This window comes from Aquarana catesbeiana, linkage group LG04 (genome assembly GCF_042186555.1).
Source record: "Aquarana catesbeiana isolate 2022-GZ linkage group LG04, ASM4218655v1, whole genome shotgun sequence".
NCBI lineage: Eukaryota > Metazoa > Chordata > Amphibia > Anura > Ranidae > Aquarana > Aquarana catesbeiana.
The window spans coordinates 63,372,212-63,390,144 of record NC_133327.1 but is presented as its reverse complement, the minus strand read 5'-3'; positions in this window follow the sequence as shown (position 1 = coordinate 63,390,144).

Here is a 17,933-nt window from a genome sequence, read left to right as displayed (position 1 = left end):
CCGCTAATGCCAGGCACTGTGTTTTCTTATGAATCTTGAGGGGGAACTCCACGCCAAATTTTAAATAAAAAACTGGCATGGGTTCCCCTCCAGGGGCATACTAGGCCCTTAGATCTGGTATGGATCTTAAGGGGAACCCCTACGGCGAAAAAACAGCGTGGGGGTCCCCCCAAAATCCATACCCCTCTAGACCCTTATCCGAGCACGCAGCCTGGCCGGTCAGGAAAGTGGGTGGGGAAGAGCGAGTGCCCCCCCTCCTGAACCGTACCAGGCCGCATGCCATCAACATGGGGGCTGGGTGCTTTGGGGGAGGGGGGAGCCCTGCGGCCCCCCCACCCCAAAGCACCTTGTCCCCATGATGATGAGGACAAGGGCCTCTTCCCGACAACCCTGGCTGTTGGTTGTCGGGGTCTGCGGGGTTATCGGAATCCGGGAGCTCCCTTTAATAAGGGGGCCCCCCACCCTATGTGAATGAGTATGGGGTACATCATACCCCTACCCATTCACCTAGGGAAAAAAGTGGGAAAAAAAACCCCACTACACAGGTTTTTATAGTAATTTATTAGACAGCTCCGGGGGTCTTCTTTTGACTTCACCGCTCTCTCCGGCCTCTTCTACCGGTGTCCGGTTCTTCTCCCGCTCTCCGGCCTCTTCTCCCGGTGTTCGACCTCTTCTCCCGGTGTCCGGTTCCGCTGCCGGTTCCTCCGCTATCTTCTGGCGCTCTTTTCCTAGCGGTGGCCCGGACTTCTTCCCTGTGACCATGCCCCCTTATGACATCACAGTCCCAGCATGCCCCGGGATTGTGACGTCATAAGGGGACGGGGTCACCACCTATATAAGTCATTGCGGAGTGCTCACACAGCATTACAGCGGGAGAGAGCGTCCTGTCAACATCGGAAGAAGAGAAGAGGGAAGAAGACGACACAGAAGTCCGGACCACCGCTAGCAAAAAGAGCAGCAGAAGATAGCGGAGGAGCCGGCAGAAGAACTGGACACCGGGAGAAGAGGCCGGAGAGTGGGAGAAGAACCGGACACCAGGAGAAGAGTTGAAGTCGGAAGAAGACCCCCGAAGTTGGAAGAATACCCCCGGAGCTGTCTAAATAAATTACTATAAAAACCTGTGTAGGGTGTTTTTTTTTTTTTAATTGACACTTTTTTCCCTAAGTGAATGGGTAGGGGTACGATACCCCATACTCATTCACATAGGGTGGGGGGCTGGGATCTGGGGGCCCACTTATTAAAGGGTGTCCCGGATTCCGATTAGCCCCCGCCCGCAGACCCCGACAACCAACGGCCAGGGTTGTCGGGAAGAGGCCCTTGTCCTCATCAACATGGGGACAAGGTGCTTTGGGGTGGGGGGGCCGCAGAGCGCCCCCCTCCCCCAAAGCACCCACCCCTCATGTTGAGGGCCTGTGGCCTGGTACGGTTCAGGAAGGGGGGCCGCTCGCTCGTCCCCACCCCCTTTCCTGACCGGCCGGGCTGCGTGCTCAGATAAGGGTCTAGTATGGATCTTGGGGGTACCCCCACGCCGTTTTTTCGGCCTGGTATGCCCCCAGAGGGGAATTCCCTCTCGCACTCGCCGCAATAGGAAAATGTGTTTTTTCTATTGCAGCCAGCGCGAGATGTACAGTACCCTGTCGCCGAGAATCAGCGCGATGGGATCGCGCTGGAAACATTCTCGCGGGCAGGTACTGTAGTTTGTACAAAAGTCCAACGGCTTTGTGTACACACAATCGGACTTTGCTCCATCTGACTTTTGTTGCCGGAAAGTTTGTCCGTTCGCACAGCCAACAAAAGTCCGGTGAAAACAGAAAAAGTTTGTCCGATGGAGCATACACACGGTGTTGCTCCAAAACAGCTAATTTGCATGTTTGTTGTCAAAAAGTCCGATTGTGTGTACGGGCCTTAACAACGCACATTGGCAATACTAGCTAATGGCACCTCAACAGCTGCAAGTCTGTTGACAAATGTCCAAGATCTTGGGGCTACACAGGACTTGCACAGGTCCAAGTACAGTAAATGACACTAATGCCAGTTATAATTAATAACAAGTTTCTACTATTACCACAGTGACTAATTGAAAATCTGAAGTCGGATAGGAAGGGTATTAAAAAGCTTTTCCCCAGCCATCAGAGGCCACACAACATATGGGGACACTGCCTCTCACATTGAACCTCTTCTGTAGAGATCAGGTACAAAAAAAGGAAAAAAGCATGGAGAAAAGAAGGAGATGGGGAGGCAAGGAATAAGGGAGTGGCAAAGAGGATAGAGGGGCATCGCAAATCTACTAGCTCCCATAAGCACACAGTTTGAGTAAATAGGGCATTGGTGGTGAATTCTGGCAGGAGACAAGTCTTATGCCGCGTACACATGGTCAGAATTTCCGACAACAAATGTTCGATGTGAGCTTGTTGTCGGAAATTCCGACCGTGTGTAGGCTCCAGTGGACATCTGTTGTCGGAATTTCCGACAACAAAAATTTGAGAACTGGTTCTCAAATTTTTCGACAACAAAATCCGTTGTCGGAAATTCTGATCGTGTGTACACAATTCCAATGCACAAAATTCCACGCATGCTCGGAATCAAGCAGAAGAGACGCACTGGCTATTGAACTTCATTTTTCTCGGCTCGTCGTACGTGTTGGACGTCACCGCGTTCTTGGCGTTCGGAATTTCCGACAACATTTGTGTGACCGTGTGTATGCAAGACCAATTTGAGCCAACATCCGTCAGAAATAAATCCAGGATTTTGTTGTCGGAATGTCCGATGGTTTGTACGCAGCATTACACTGTCGGTGTGACATAAGTGTGAGTGACATTGGTTCATTATGAATGCTAGCCATGGACAGGTGATGACGAGAGTGCACACACACGGATCACATCTGATGACATTGTCATTATATGCTTTACAGTGATAATGCAGAATGAAAGCATTAAATCATTACACATGTCAAAATAAAATACTAGAGCTTATCTATCTGTAAGCAGTATTAGACAGAGTGCAACTAATTCGTCTAGATTGTTTTATGTCTGCATTATTCATACACTGCATTCAACTCAATTGCACTCAGCCCCAATAAAGATGCAATTACCATGTCCCCCCCCCCCCTTCCAAAATGTCTCCAGGTGACAAATGAATAGAGTCATATTTTGAAAAGATATTAACTTGCAAGAATATCATGTGAATGTCATTTGAAAATGTCATGATTATGCAGTAATGTTTGTCTGTCCGAACCGCAGGAGGATAAAGTTAATTACATTATTACAGGCTCGTCAGAACGAATGTAACCTATCACCGGATCTGGAATACTATGAAAAGGGGTTGGGACCTTGTATCTTCTTCAGTATCTAACATTTTGAAGTTTATGCAGAGTAGTCTCCAAGGGTTAGCTTATAATCCCCTGAAGAGTCAAATCCCTGCCTTGTCAGCTATGTCGTGTACAAGATATGCTCTACATCCGTTGGTAATCTGATTTTTAGGGGCAGCCATAGAAATCAGACCTCCATTGAAATAGTTTTTTCCAAAAGAGGATTTAACACTAGTCTTGGGAACATTGCTGGTTCCTCTGTTTGATCAAGCTTTCTCTTGTTCATTATTTATTTTAACAGTTTTTGTATTTGTTTTTTGCTAGCCATGGCCTTGGCCAGAAGAGACTCCGAGTTGTGCGCCTTCTCATCTAAAGAACCATATTGTTTGGTGCTCCCAGACAAGATAGTCCTTAGGCTGATACTGAGCTTTCTACCTAAGGTGGCCACATAATTTTGTATGAACTGGGAGGTCATTTTCCCAGCCTTTCTGGTGGATACAGCTGATGATGAGTGGAGTAGGTTAGACCTGGGCTCTGCAGTTTCAACCTACCTGAAATGGACTAAAAGCTTTGTAAAACAAGATCAGCTGTAGGTTTTCCCAATGGGGCCTAAAAAGGGTATGCCAGCAACATCCAGAGTTGTGTCTTCCTGGTTTGTCAAGACCATGCATATTGCATACAAAACGCTGGGCCTTCCTCCTCCTTCAGAGATCAAAGCACATTCGACGAGGGGTATGGCAGCATCCTGGGCATATGCGAAGGTTGCCCCTAAGGTAGTTTGCAGAGCAGCAAGCTGGAGCATGCCCAACACCTTTTATTAAGTATTACAGGCTTAATATGGCTTGTCCGCCTGAGGAAACATTTGGCTCTACAGTTATTACGGCGGCTGTTGCCCATTAAAAATTTGAGTAGCATTACATTGAGGGTTTGGCTTATTTTTTTATTTGTTGTCTTCCCTCCCTTCTTAATATTGCTTGGTACATCCCATAGTAGGCTAACATGGGGAGGTCCAGGAATAAGGAAAATTGATATCTATACTTACCGTAATTTTCCTTTCCTGGATCCTCCCCATGTCAGCCGGAGGATTCGCACCCAGTTTATCCGTCACGAGGCGGGGTTTTTTTTAACACTGGTGTGGGCAGACAGCCGCCCCTTTTATGGGCTAGAAAAGAGGTGGTCCTGGAGGGGTCAGAGGGGACGGAGCTGACCCAAAGTAGGCTGACATGGGGAGGATCCAGGAAAGGAAAATTACGGTAAGTATGGATAACAATTTTCCTTCATATATATATATATATATATATATATATATATATATATATATATATATGTATATATATATATATATATATATATATATATATATATATATATATATATATATATATATATGTATATATATATATATATATATATGTATATATATATATATATATATATATATATATATATATATATTTATGGTTGGAGCCCTATGTCCGATATGGACATAGATAACACTTATAGTAAAGATAAGACTTACCATCGGAAATAGACCTGAAAGTGTGGACTTACCATATGAAATGGACCTGAAAGTGTGCCTTGGTCTAATGGCCGGTATGCCAAAATAAGGGGGCATACCCTGGTTTAAGAAATGATTATTCTGTAAGAGAAATGAATGAAATGAATAGTTTGAGAAATGCTGTGAAATGGGGATGGGAGGGTGGGTATCGCGCACAGGAAACCGACAAGCACCACAGGTGAGCGGGCTGCTTAAATACCCCCCGGGCTCCTCCCATAAATTCAGGCCACCATACTGGCCTTCCTACTTATGGTTGGAGCCCTATGTCCGATATGGACATAGATAACACTTATAGTAAAGATAAGACTTACCATCGGAAATAGACCTGAAAGTGTGGACTTACCATATGAAATGGACCTGAAAGTGTGCCTTGGTCTAATGGCCGGTATGCCAAAATAAGGGGGCAAAAACATTCAAGTAGGGTTATAATTTTATTGGTTTTCAGTTATTTATTGAGCCAATTTGGAGAATGCCTGTACCATCTCTGTTTGCGGATTGGGGATATACCGGGCGAAGCAGGCTGATTTCCACCTGCCTAGTCTTTTGATGATGTGGTCTGGAACCCCGTGGCGGGACGCTGCGGAGGCTGCTCCGATGCGGAAAGAGTGTCCGGAATACTGACTAGGGTTAAGGTGAAGATTGCGGAGAAGTATCCTTATGTGTTTCACAAACTGAGAGGCGCTTAAGGGTTTAACTGGGAATGGTAGAAGGGGACTGCTGTCTGGTTGCTCAGGCAGGAGTGACAGGAGTCGGTTGAGTACAGCGACTGGACACCAGCTGTTGTTGGTCTTATAGAGGTGAATGTTCACTCCTGAGCCCGTTTGCTGGGTTTTAGAGACCTCGAGGTGGGGGGGCGTGGCTTGCCAGCACCGTGAATGGCTGCTTAGAATCTCTGCTCCGCACAGCACCCGGCTAATAGCGGCTCCACAGCGATAAAAACGGGATGAAAATCACCCGACCGAACTCACAACCACCTCCTCATCAGTCAGGCATCATGCTGAAACGAAGGAAACAGATCCCCATGCCTCAGAAGCTGACGGACTTCTTCTGTCTGGCCGGAGCGGGTGGGGGACAAGATGGCGCCGGCACTTCACACAGATTCCCGGCTCAGCTATCACCTCACGCTGGCGGCGGCGGATCACAACGCCCAGGCTATCCCACGATTACAAATTGTGAGTACTCTCCCCCCCGCTCTCCTGCCTCTGCCTCTCCAGTCAAATCTAAGCCCAGGAGAGAGGAGGATACCCCAGGTCAGAACACCAGCATACCTTTCATCCTGCCTCCTCCTAATGTACAGCATCCTGCAGCCATTGATAACTTCCCTGCCTCAGACCAGCCCATCTCTGAGCAAACAATGAAAAACATGCTCATCTCCCTTAAACAGACCCTGTACACTGATCTCTCGGCTGCAGTGTCCTCGCTGGCTACTGTAGTACAGCAACAGGACCAACGTCTGCATTACATAGAAAACAAAATGTCTGATCTCCTCACTGCCCATAATGATACCGTGGAAGTATGCACAGAACATGAGGCAGACTTGCAGACGATCAACCTTAAATTGGCGGATCTCGAAGACCGTTCGCGCAGGAACAATATTAAGTTCCGCAACATACCCGAATCGGTACCGCAACCTGATCTGGTGCGATTCCTGCAATCTCTAATGCGAGCGCTAGTACCTGAGTTATCCGATAGAGATCTGGAAATTGATAGAGCCCATAGGCTCCCAAAGCCATCTCACCTCCCACCTGAGAAGTCTCGAGATGTATTAGCACGCATACATTTCTACAGCACTAAGGAAAAAGTGATGTTTGCCGCCAAGAGGTCCCCAAACCTTCCTGATCCTTTCACTGCAATTGCGCTGTACACAGATCTATCTAAGGCAACTATGGAGAATCGTCGACAACTTGCCACGATCACTAAAGCACTCCAAAACCACCATATACAGTACAAATGGGGGTTTCCCACTAAATTGCTGATCACATACCAGGGCACAACCCATGCTGTGCGCACGCTGCAAGCTGGCCTACAACTTCTGCGACTCTGGCGCATAATCCCTGAGGAAACTCCACGTCCTCCTCCTTCACCTCCTTCGCAAATGGAAGCTGACTGGTCACTTCAAGATGCCTGATTTATCCCGTCCGCACATCTGACCCTACGTTATACAAGCCGGGCTGCAGCGGATTACTGCCTCTCCCAAGCCTCTCTTTCACTCCACTGGCTCTGTGTTCCGAGACGCCACTGGAGGAAATCCCCCCCGTTTCAAGTTGTTAGCAGTTAATCTGCACATTGAACCCGTATTCCTAACGGGCTCTTCTTTTTTAATTCCCTGCCCTGTTCCACACCAGCATCCCGCTGATTATTGCTTACTACCACAGCCCGCATAGGCGAACCGAAATATCCTGTTCCCCCTGGGCCACACCCCTCAGCCATTACCTGATTCTATCGGAGAAACCCCATACCTACTATTGTAGTCCTACCATAAAGCATTACCGCTGACTGCCTTACAATGCCGATAAAATTGACATCCCTGAATGTCAGGGGCCTGAACAGCCCACACAAACGAGCCAATCTACAAAAAGAACTGACAAAACAACAGGCAGACATTGCATTCCTACAGGAGACGCACTTTGCGGAATCCAAAACCCCTAAGTTCAGACTTAAGGGATATGACACTGTCTTCTTCGCCTCGGGCCCAAAGAAGAAAAATGGAGTGATGACAGTTGTCCGAGACACCCTTCAGTTCCAGCACCATCACACCTATGCTGATCCGCAGGGCCGATACCTGATACTCATCTGTACCATTGCTCAAACCACCTACACCTTGGTCAATATATATGGACCTAATTCCAGACAACTCCGCTTCTTCCGACGCCTCTACAAGAAGGTCAACAGCCTGCGCAAAGGAATCATAATAATGGGAGGCGACCTCAATATAGTTGGCGATCCCTCCATAGATGCCTCTACTACCAAAGGCCAAAGCCGGCCGGCTTTGAACCCCCTACTCCACGACCTAGATCTCTTCGATGTGTGGAGAGCACAACACGGCTCAGAACGCGACTACACATACTTTTCTCACTCACAGCTATCTTACTCAAGACTTGACGCCTTCATAGTAGATAAATGGACCCTGCAAAACGTCACGCAATCTGACATTGGCCTAATATCATGGTCAGACCATGCCCCTATTTCCATATCCCTGGGCAATCAACGACCTGGACCTCCGAGACTTTGGAGACTAGACCCCTCCTTGTTAGAAGATCCTAAAGTCCGACAAGAAATTGAAGCCGAGCACCACTCCTTCTTCGAACAAAATGAACTGCCTGAAACTGACAAATTTGTACTCTGGTCAACATACAAAGCGTACCTTCGAGGAATTTTTATAAAAATGAGTAAAAGAGCGAGACGCCTGAGGACCCAGCAGATTGACGAGGTCATGTCCCAAATATCTAACATAGAAAAAACAAACAAATCCTCTCCCTCTCATACACAAGCCACCCAGCTCCTGGAGCTCCGACAGAAATTACGCGCTCTCCTACTCCACAAATTTGAGCACAACTTTAAATTCTCAAAGGCCAATTACTATGCCCTAGGCAACAGAGCCGGGTCAATTCTAGCAAAACAAGTTAAGGCCCAGCGTATGAAAGCCAAAATTCTATCTCTCCATCACCCTACTTCAAAACGACTCTTAACCAACCCTCAGGAAATTGCTAACGCATTCAGTGAATATTATGCATCCCTATATAATCTAAAACATGACCCTCTCACCCCACAACCAACTACAGAACAAATACAAAACTTTCTCACCCCGATAAATCTCCCCAAAATATCTAAGTCCCAATTCGACTATATCTCTAAACCATTCACTCCAGAGGAAATCCTTAGAGCAATCAAAGCTCTCCCTCTGCATAAAGCTCCAGGAGAGGATGGCTTCACCAATATCTTTTACAAAACATTTGCCGACACCTTAGTCCCTAGACTGACGGACCTCTTCAATGCTGCTGGCTCCTCAGGCTCCCTACCTACTGATATGTTAAGGTCAATCATATCCACCATCCCAAAACCTGGGAAGGATACCTCTGTTGCCTCTAACTATAGACCAATATCGCTCTTGAACACCGATATCAAGCTACTTGCTAAAGTTATTGCCAACAGACTGATGGTGTTCCTCCCTGAGCTAGTACATCCGGACCAGGTTGGGTTCGTCCCGGGTAGACAAGCCCCTGACGCAACCAGGAGAGTCCTCAACCTCATTCAACATGCCGCACACACTCAAACGCCTTCTCTGCTATTATCCCTTGATGCAGAGAAGGCGTTTGATAGAGTCCACTGGTCTTTTCTTCAAGCAGTGTTGACTAAGTTTGGTATTACAGGGTGGTTTCAAGCTGTAATTTTATCCCTATACTCCAACCCATCAGCTAAAGTACTCACGGGAGGGACTCTATCCACCCCTTTCGAGATTACCAACGGCACACGACAGGGGTGCCCCCTCTCCCCACTTATCTTTACCTTGCTGATGGAACCCTTGGCATCCAAAATTAGATCCGATCCACTAATAACAGGTATTCCCCATGATGGCACAAATCACAAAATTAGCTTATTTGCCGATGACGTGATCCTGATGATCACTAATCCCATTCAGTCCATACAAAAAATTCAAGACACCCTCCACCAATTTAGCTCCGTATCCTACTATAAACTAAATACCACAAAATCTACACTCCTCCCCATACTCCTGCCACCACAAATGACTGCCCGGTTGAAATCTACCCTGCCCTACATGTGGGCGAGCACATCTATCTCATATTTGGGAATTCAGATTTCCCCCAACCCAAAACGACTGATTGACTTAAACTACCTTACCTTCTCTCGAAACTTACCTGCCCTACTGAAATCTCTGTGCAGCACAGGCCTCTCTACCTTAGGTCGTATAGCTTCCTTTAAAATGATCATACTGCCCAAGCTGCTTTACTTATTCCGAACACTCATTCTGCCTCTTCCCCGCTCTCTCCTGTCCTCAATCCAAAGTCAACTGACCAAATATATTTGGAATTCTAAACCACCTAGATGTGCTGGCTACATTCTCACTAGACGCCAGGACCAAGGGGGAATGGGTTTACCCAATATCGACAAATACTACTATGCCTCAGTCTTAGACCAAATTTACTATTGGTGGCATCCTACACCCGATAAAATATGGTCCGGCATAGAAGCTTCTTACGCACAACCCGCTACCTTGACAGACTACCTCTTACTAATGACAGCTGGATACTCTCCGGCCCCTCGGAAAATTAACCCAATGATATCTGCCTCCATGTTGGCTTGGAGAAAACTTTTAAATGTTTACCCGCAAAATTCACCTAGTAGAACTCTACCGATACCATTACAAGCCATATCCCTCTGCATCCCCGATCTGAACCTCTCCAAGTGGCAATCCGCTGGTATTCTGACCATTGGCGACTTGAGAGGTCATGGTTCGCTGCTTACATTTGAATCTCTCCAAGTCAAATTCAAACTCCCAAGCTCAGAAGCTTTCACATACATGCGAATCTCACACTTCCTAAACCTTGTTAAACTACCCTCCACAGTGAATATCCCTGTACCAATCTACCACTACTACTCCACTACTCCATGCCCCAGTAGAGGTATCTCCCTGATGTACTCATGTCTCAGCGACACTCGACCGTGCTCCCAAGTGCACTCCCTAAACAAATGGGCGGAGGAGTTGAAAGTCCCCCTCACCCAAACCCAGTGGCAACGAGCATTCACAGAAACTCATAAAGCGTCTCGCTGCTCAAACCACTGGGAATCCTACCAAAAGACCATTCACAGATGGTATCTCACCCCTTACCGACTGTCTAAAATATATCCAGGCCAATCACCATCCCGTTGGAGAAATTGCGGCAGTATAGGCTCCATTGCACATACGCTGTGGTTTTGCAAATCCTTGAGCTCTTTCTGGAACCAAGTATTTGCTCTGATCTCCTCCATCACTGGGATTTCATGCTCCCCGACTCCTGCCCTGGCTCTCTTACACATTGGCATAGAAAAATTTCCACCTCAAGCTAGATGTGTAATTCTCCACCTACTATATGCCGCTAAATTAAACATCACTAGACTATGGAAAACCGCCACAGTCCCCTCCATTTCTAGTACTGTCGCTGATTTCAACTTCCAGTGCGAAATGGAAAGGATAGTGGCTAGGAAAAATGTAACTGTCCAAAAACATATGGCTTTGTGGTCACTCTGGTTACGACACCCAAAATGTACTGTTCAAGTGTAATTGAATTGATATGAACATTTCTGTCTTTATCTCTGGTCAGCTGGTGCCCTGCCCCCCCCCCCCCCCCCAACTCCCTATAATCCAATTCCTCTCTCCCCCTCCCCATCCCACCCCCCTCTCCATCTAGATTCTCTCCTTACTCGACTACCTGCCTCAGCTAACCCATCTGAAATGTTGCTGTTTACTTTTATTTTACACATTGTTATCTGTAAAAATAGCTTGTTTCTAGATGGAACATCTGTTCCTGCTAATACTATTGGTTTGGTCATGACATGTATGTACCTTTTTCTGAAAATCCAATAAAGAATTATTAAATATAGGTTCCACAAATTGATCAGAGGCTCTCAGCCCGATCTTGTACTATATATAAGAATATAGATTGCTCATACACTTTACGCTCTGTTTTTTTTTCTTTTTTTCTCTTATTTTTCATTTATTAAACCTTTATTGTATATCACTATATATTCATATATTGATCAGAAATCAAATGATTTTGACAGTATCCCTTGTACCAATGTTTATATTCTATTGTTCTTCTTTATGTAAATCTTAATAAAAACATTGAACAAGAGACCTCGAGGTGCAGGATGAAATGGTCTTGGTATCGAAGCAAGTGCCGTCTGCATAGTACTTGGTCTGTGGGTTTGTTAGAGGTGAATTCGCCAGGCCGCAAGAACCCATAGTAAGCTAAATATACGGCTGCTTGTAAGACCGTGCTGGGGAGCAGACCGAATGGCGAAGTAGCCAGAATAGTTGACATGTCCCTAAAGATGGGCCCCGTAATGGGTAAGCGCTTAGTGCTGATGACTGGTTGTCGTTTCTGAATTCCCCTTAGAATGGCTCGTATAGCGTGTGATGAGAACAGTGAAGATTTCGTGGGGTCTTCAAGCGACATGAAATGTTGAATGCCGGCTAGGTATAGCCGGATGGTATTGTAGGATAAGGCCAGCTGCGTGTGGCAGTGTGCAGTGAAGGCCAGTACCTGTTTGATATCTGTTGGTCCTTTACGGCAGGACGTGAGGAATTTATTGAAGGCCTTCCAAGCTGTCTGGTAGGCTTTGAGTGTGTTGTGGGAGAGTGAATGATTTATGAGTTGCGTAGCTCCGTGTAGATGTTGAACTAGTCCAGGGTCAGTTGTGACCAGACAGGGATAGGGGCCGACATTGGATCGGCATCGGGAACCTGTTTGAAAAAGGAGGTATAATTGAAACGTGACAGTGCGTCAGCTGCTGAGTTGTATCTGCCGGGAATAAATGCACAGTGTATATTAAACTGATGCTGTAAAGACAGTTGTACCAACCTGCGCAGGAAGGACATGACTGCTAGGGACTTGGACCTGCCTCTGTTGATGATGTCTGCCGTGGCCTGGTTGTCGGTGGTGAAGACTACGGTTTGTCCTGTCCAGTGGTGGCCCCAGAGTTGTGCAGCTGCCACTATGGGATAAAGCTCAAAGAGGGCAGATGTTTGGGAAAAGCCAGGTATCAACAGTATCTGTTGAGGCCAGGGTCCTGAAAACCAATGATGGCCAAAAATTGCCGCGAAACCTGTGGAGGCTGCAGCGTCCGTCACCACCTGGGGTGAATGGACCGAAACCATAGGTATAAATAGAGATATGCCATTCCAGGCGGACAAGAATTCCTCCCACATAGATAGGTCCGCTATAGCTGCGGAGTCTAGATTCAAAATCTGATCGGGGTCTTGAGTTTCTGACAGAAATCTAAGCAGGCGTGATACAAACGTGCGGCCTTGTGGGATAATTCGCATAGCGAAGTTGAGCATACCCAGGAGAGACTGCAACTGTTTTTTGGTACAGCCCTTGGTGTGTGTAAACTCGTGAAGGACTGCCCTAATGCGTGTTAGTTTGTCGGGGGGGAGACTGGCTTGCATCGCGCAGGTATCCAAGCTGACCCCGAGAAAGGTGATGATGTTTGCTGGGCCATCGACTTTGTGCTCGGCGATAGGAACATTGAGGTTTCCAAAAATCACTCTAAGTTTGTCGAGGTCTCCTGGGGGCTTGCTGGGCGGTTCTATCAGTAGGAAGTCATCCAGATAATGGATGACTTCATGGCATTGACCCTTGTGTAATAGTATCCAAACGAGGGACTGAGCGAACGTGTCGAAGAGCCACGGGCTACTCTTCGAACCGAAGGTGAGTTTTGTAGCAAAATAATATGCTTCCTTCCATGTGATGCCATGCCAGCACCAAAGGGATGGGTGGATGGGCAGGAGCTTGAAAGCATCCGAGATGTCGGCTTTGGAGAGCCAGGCACCTGTGCCTGCTTTGATGATCGCTTGTATTGCCATGTCAACGGAGGAATATTTTAGGGAAAACTCTTCGGAGGGGATCAGGGAATTGAGACTGGGTATGTGGGAAGAATGAGGCGCAGACAGGTCGTACACCAAACGCAATTTATTTGAGAACTTGCCCTTGACAAGCCCAATAGGGCTGACTCTCCATGTGCTGAAAGGGGGGCAAGTGAAAGGGCCTATCACGTAGTCTCGATCTACCTCTGCCTGTAAGAGCTGATCTATGGCTTGTTCGTCAATGGCTGCAGAACCCAAGATTGGCACATTCGTGAGTACTGTGGGGTAGTGAAATGAGGCCGGTGTGAAAGCCTGCTGTGAAGCCTTGGATAAGGTAGGTGGCCAGGGAAGGGGTGGGATGTGAAGTGAGATACAGTCCTAACCATAAGAGGTTGATCCGGCTTAGTCATGCCCTCTTGTGTTGTTTGACTTCACACAAATTCCTAGGGTGTGCTCTTTGGCATAAGGTGCAGATGTGAAGTAGACGGCACTGGCTGAAGTTGCAGGACCCATAGTTAAAGTTGTTACAGATGGCTGCCCCTCCCACGGTTCGGACTGGGCGTCCGAGTTTGTCCACCTGAGGCGTTGGTTCAGGGATCGACTGACCCTGAACTGTACCTGAGGTAGAGGGAAACTCGAAGGGCCGTCTGATCGCCGCATTGGCGCACCAGGTGGCAGTGTGGGTGGAAGACTGGCAAATCGCACACAGAGGTGAGCGTAAGCCGGCAAAGTGGCGGCAGAAGAGCTCTGTGTCCATGAGACTCCAATCTGTCGTAGTCTGGAATTGTATGAGTCTGGCGGCGGCCTTAGCTGAAAAGGAACGATGATAATCGTAAAAGGCAAAACCTCCATACTTGTGGCCCAAGTCTACCACAGTATGGAGATACAAGTCCAGCTCTTCCCGCCTGCTAGGGGTGGCTGAGCACAGGACATCTCTGAGCATGCCAAAGGCCAGGGTAAATTCTGGGACTGATAGCTTGCGGTTCAATCTGGGGTCTTTGGCTTTAAGGGCCACCGATATGTCGCCCCAGGAGTAGGCCTTATTTTCTGCCAAATCATGCACGGAAATAAGGAGAGAGGCCAGGTTGACGTCCTTGCCGTCCAAAATGTCCTTCCTGATACTGGTTGGGACCAGATGGGAGGGGTAGACAATGGGGCTCGAGCCTGAGGTACCTGCAGGAAGAGGTGTCAAGGTTTGAGTTGCAGTTGGGTCGGGGACAGCCGTGGCCGGTCGGGCCTCCAGAAGTGCAACCCTGGTTTGGACGTCTGCAACTGAGGTGGATAGAGATGACACCATCGTGTGTAATTGCGAGATGGCCGATGATATTGACTGGAGGGATGCCTGTTGGGTACTGGGTCCTGCTGCTGGTGGGGGAAAGAGGAGTTTGAAGAGCTCGCCTTTCGTCGCTGTGGCGGGGAAGGGGACACCTCTGCGTCTGAGCTCTGCCGTCAGTTTGGGGATAGTCCATCCCCTGAGGGACTGCACGCTGCCGCTCTCTGAGACCGGAGAAGGTGACAGAGGGGCCGTGAAGTCTTCGCTGCCGGCCTGGGACATAGATGCTCTGGTGAGGATCTCTTGAGCTTTATTTCCTGGTTGACTGTAACCTATTGGGGGTGACATGAATTTCAAGTTTTTTCTTTGATCCGCTGAGTCATACTTACCCGACTTATTCTCCCATTCCCTTTTTTTTTTTTTTTTTTTTTATTTACCTGGGGGGATATCGTCCAACCTGGTGCAGGGTGGACCTACTGAACTTTGACTGACCTTGATTATGAATGAACTCCATGACAGAGGTCCGGCCTGGTCGTGTCATGACTTATTCGACCGTGAACCGGGCTCTGGAGCATGTATTGAAATGAGGCAACTGAAAACATTGGTGCACCCGGGACGAATCGGTGCCTGTTTGATGCATCTGGATTCGAATCGGAGCACAGTATGAAATGAAATGAGAGAAATGATTATTTTGACCGAGGCTCGAATTGGTTGTGCCGTATTTGCGACTGGCAACTAACCGAGCTCTGGTATAGGTATGGATGCGATCGAAACAAGCGAGGCATTCCGTGACGAATCGGTGCATCTCAGATGCGACTGGTTTCGAAACGGTGATGCGTAGTGGGAGTGAAATGGTAGTAATTGCATGACAGAGATACGGATCAATCGCCCGATATCTGCGACTAGCTATGATCCGGACTCTGGAGCATGTATCAGAAATGAGGCCGAGCCCTGGGGCACGCCGTAACGAATCGGTGCATCGAAGATGCGACTGGATTCGAAACGGAGCGCGGTAAGTGAGGATGTAACATATCGTTTACCATGACGGAGGCTCAAATCGGTCGTGCTGTTGTAGCGACTGACTACGAATCGGACTCCGGAGCATGTACTGAAATGTGGCCAATCCTGGGGCACGCCGAGACGAATCGGTGCATTTCCATGCGACTGAATTCATGTCGGAACGTGATACGTGGAAAAGAAATGATAACCATGACAGAGGTACGAATGACTGACAATAACGTAACTCTGGAGCATGTATAGAAATGAGGCCGTAATAACTGGGGCACACCGGAACGAATCGGTGCATCTTTTAGGTGCGACTGGATTCGAATCGGGGCGCGGTAGGTGACTGAAATGAGAAATGTTTGAAATGATTTGAAATGTTAGAAATGAGTTTAGAAATGTTTCAGAAATGAGAAATGATTAGTATCGAACTGACTTGATTCGATAAATTTGCAACTTGCGACTCGCTATGGCTGTCTACAGACGCATATATAAAATTACCGACATGCTAGAAATGAAGCGACGTCTGCGTCGCGGCTTTCTCGAGTAAAATGAAATGGTAACATAACGATAGTACGAGCGATATACATTGCAGTTACGTTTGTGAAATGCGAGTGATACGTAAATTTGAAATCACGGTTTAGTGACATGATATGAAAACGTAAAAACAAAGTCCGACGGGACCCTACCTGCGACAGCCAAGCCAGACGCGTGGTACGAACTACGAACGGTAAACGCGGACTTCGAAAGTTTTGAGCACGGAATAACGAATACGGGAACTTGCGAGGCAAGAACTTGCGGACGCTGGTATTCGAATAGTCGGCCTAGTGACGTATATCGCGCACAGGAAACCGACAAGCACCACAGGTGAGCGGGCTGCTTAAATACCCCCCGGGCTCCTCCCATAAATTCAGGCCACCATACTGGCCTTCCTACATATATATATATATGTATATATATATATATATATATATATATGTATATATATATATATATATATATATATATATATATATATATATATATATATATGTATATATATATATATATATATATATGTATATATATATATATATATATATATATGTATATATATATTAAAAAAAACAGTGCTGTGAAAAAGTATTGTGCCCCCTTCCTGATTGTTTTCATTTTTTTTTGCATATTTCTCACTTAAATGATTCAGACCATCAAACAAATTTTAATATTACACAAAAATAACCCGAATAAATCCAAGATGCAGTTTTTAAATTATTATTTAAAAACTGGCCCTATGTGAAAAAGTAATTGCCCCCACCCATGCTGAAACATTAATGAACTGCGATTAACCACAATTTTTTGGAAAGCTGAGTTAAATTTCACTTGCCACACCCAGGCCTGATTACTGCCAGACCTGTTCAAACTTGGGGACAAACTAACAGAACAAATTAATATAGATCTACAAAACAGTAAAAAAGTACAACCATTAATGGGTTGGGAAGATAGCAGCCTTTAAAATGAAAACCTTTCCCAAGATATTATATTATTTTCATTCCCTCCCAGTTTTGATACCAGCAAATTTTTTTATACAAATTAATACAAAAATGAAGAAATTCATATGGAATGAGAAAAAAACAAGGGTAGCATTTGATATACTAACCACTAATAAAGAATTGGGTAGAATGGGACTACCAAATATTAAAAATTATTATTATGCCTCCTTATTAGACAAAATTACATTTTGGTTTGCCACCCCCAATGACAAAGTATGGGTGCATATAGAAAAATAATTCACAAAAGGACATGATTTATACGCTCTGTCTATGGCCAAGCATACAATACAAAAAAAAAATATTCATACCCAACCTCCTATCTATAAAAGCAACCTTAATTGCATGGAAACATATTCTTTACAAATCCAATAAAGAAATTCCTTGTAAAGTACCAACTCCGACAAGAATAGTCAAAATACTGTAGAATAAAAATATCAACAAGTGATTGGGTAAAGCAAGGATTTCAAACCTACCAATACCTACCAGATCATCTCAAATACATAGTCGAAAATAAAAAGACCAAAAACAACCGCCTAAAAAAATTAACACTAGAAGACATTACCATTCCCACGATAATCTGGGAATGCTTAACAGATAACCATATAAATAAAAAAAAGAGAATACCTTCATTTTATAACCTCCTTTCATCCATCTCTACAAATGGGAAAAATCCCAGC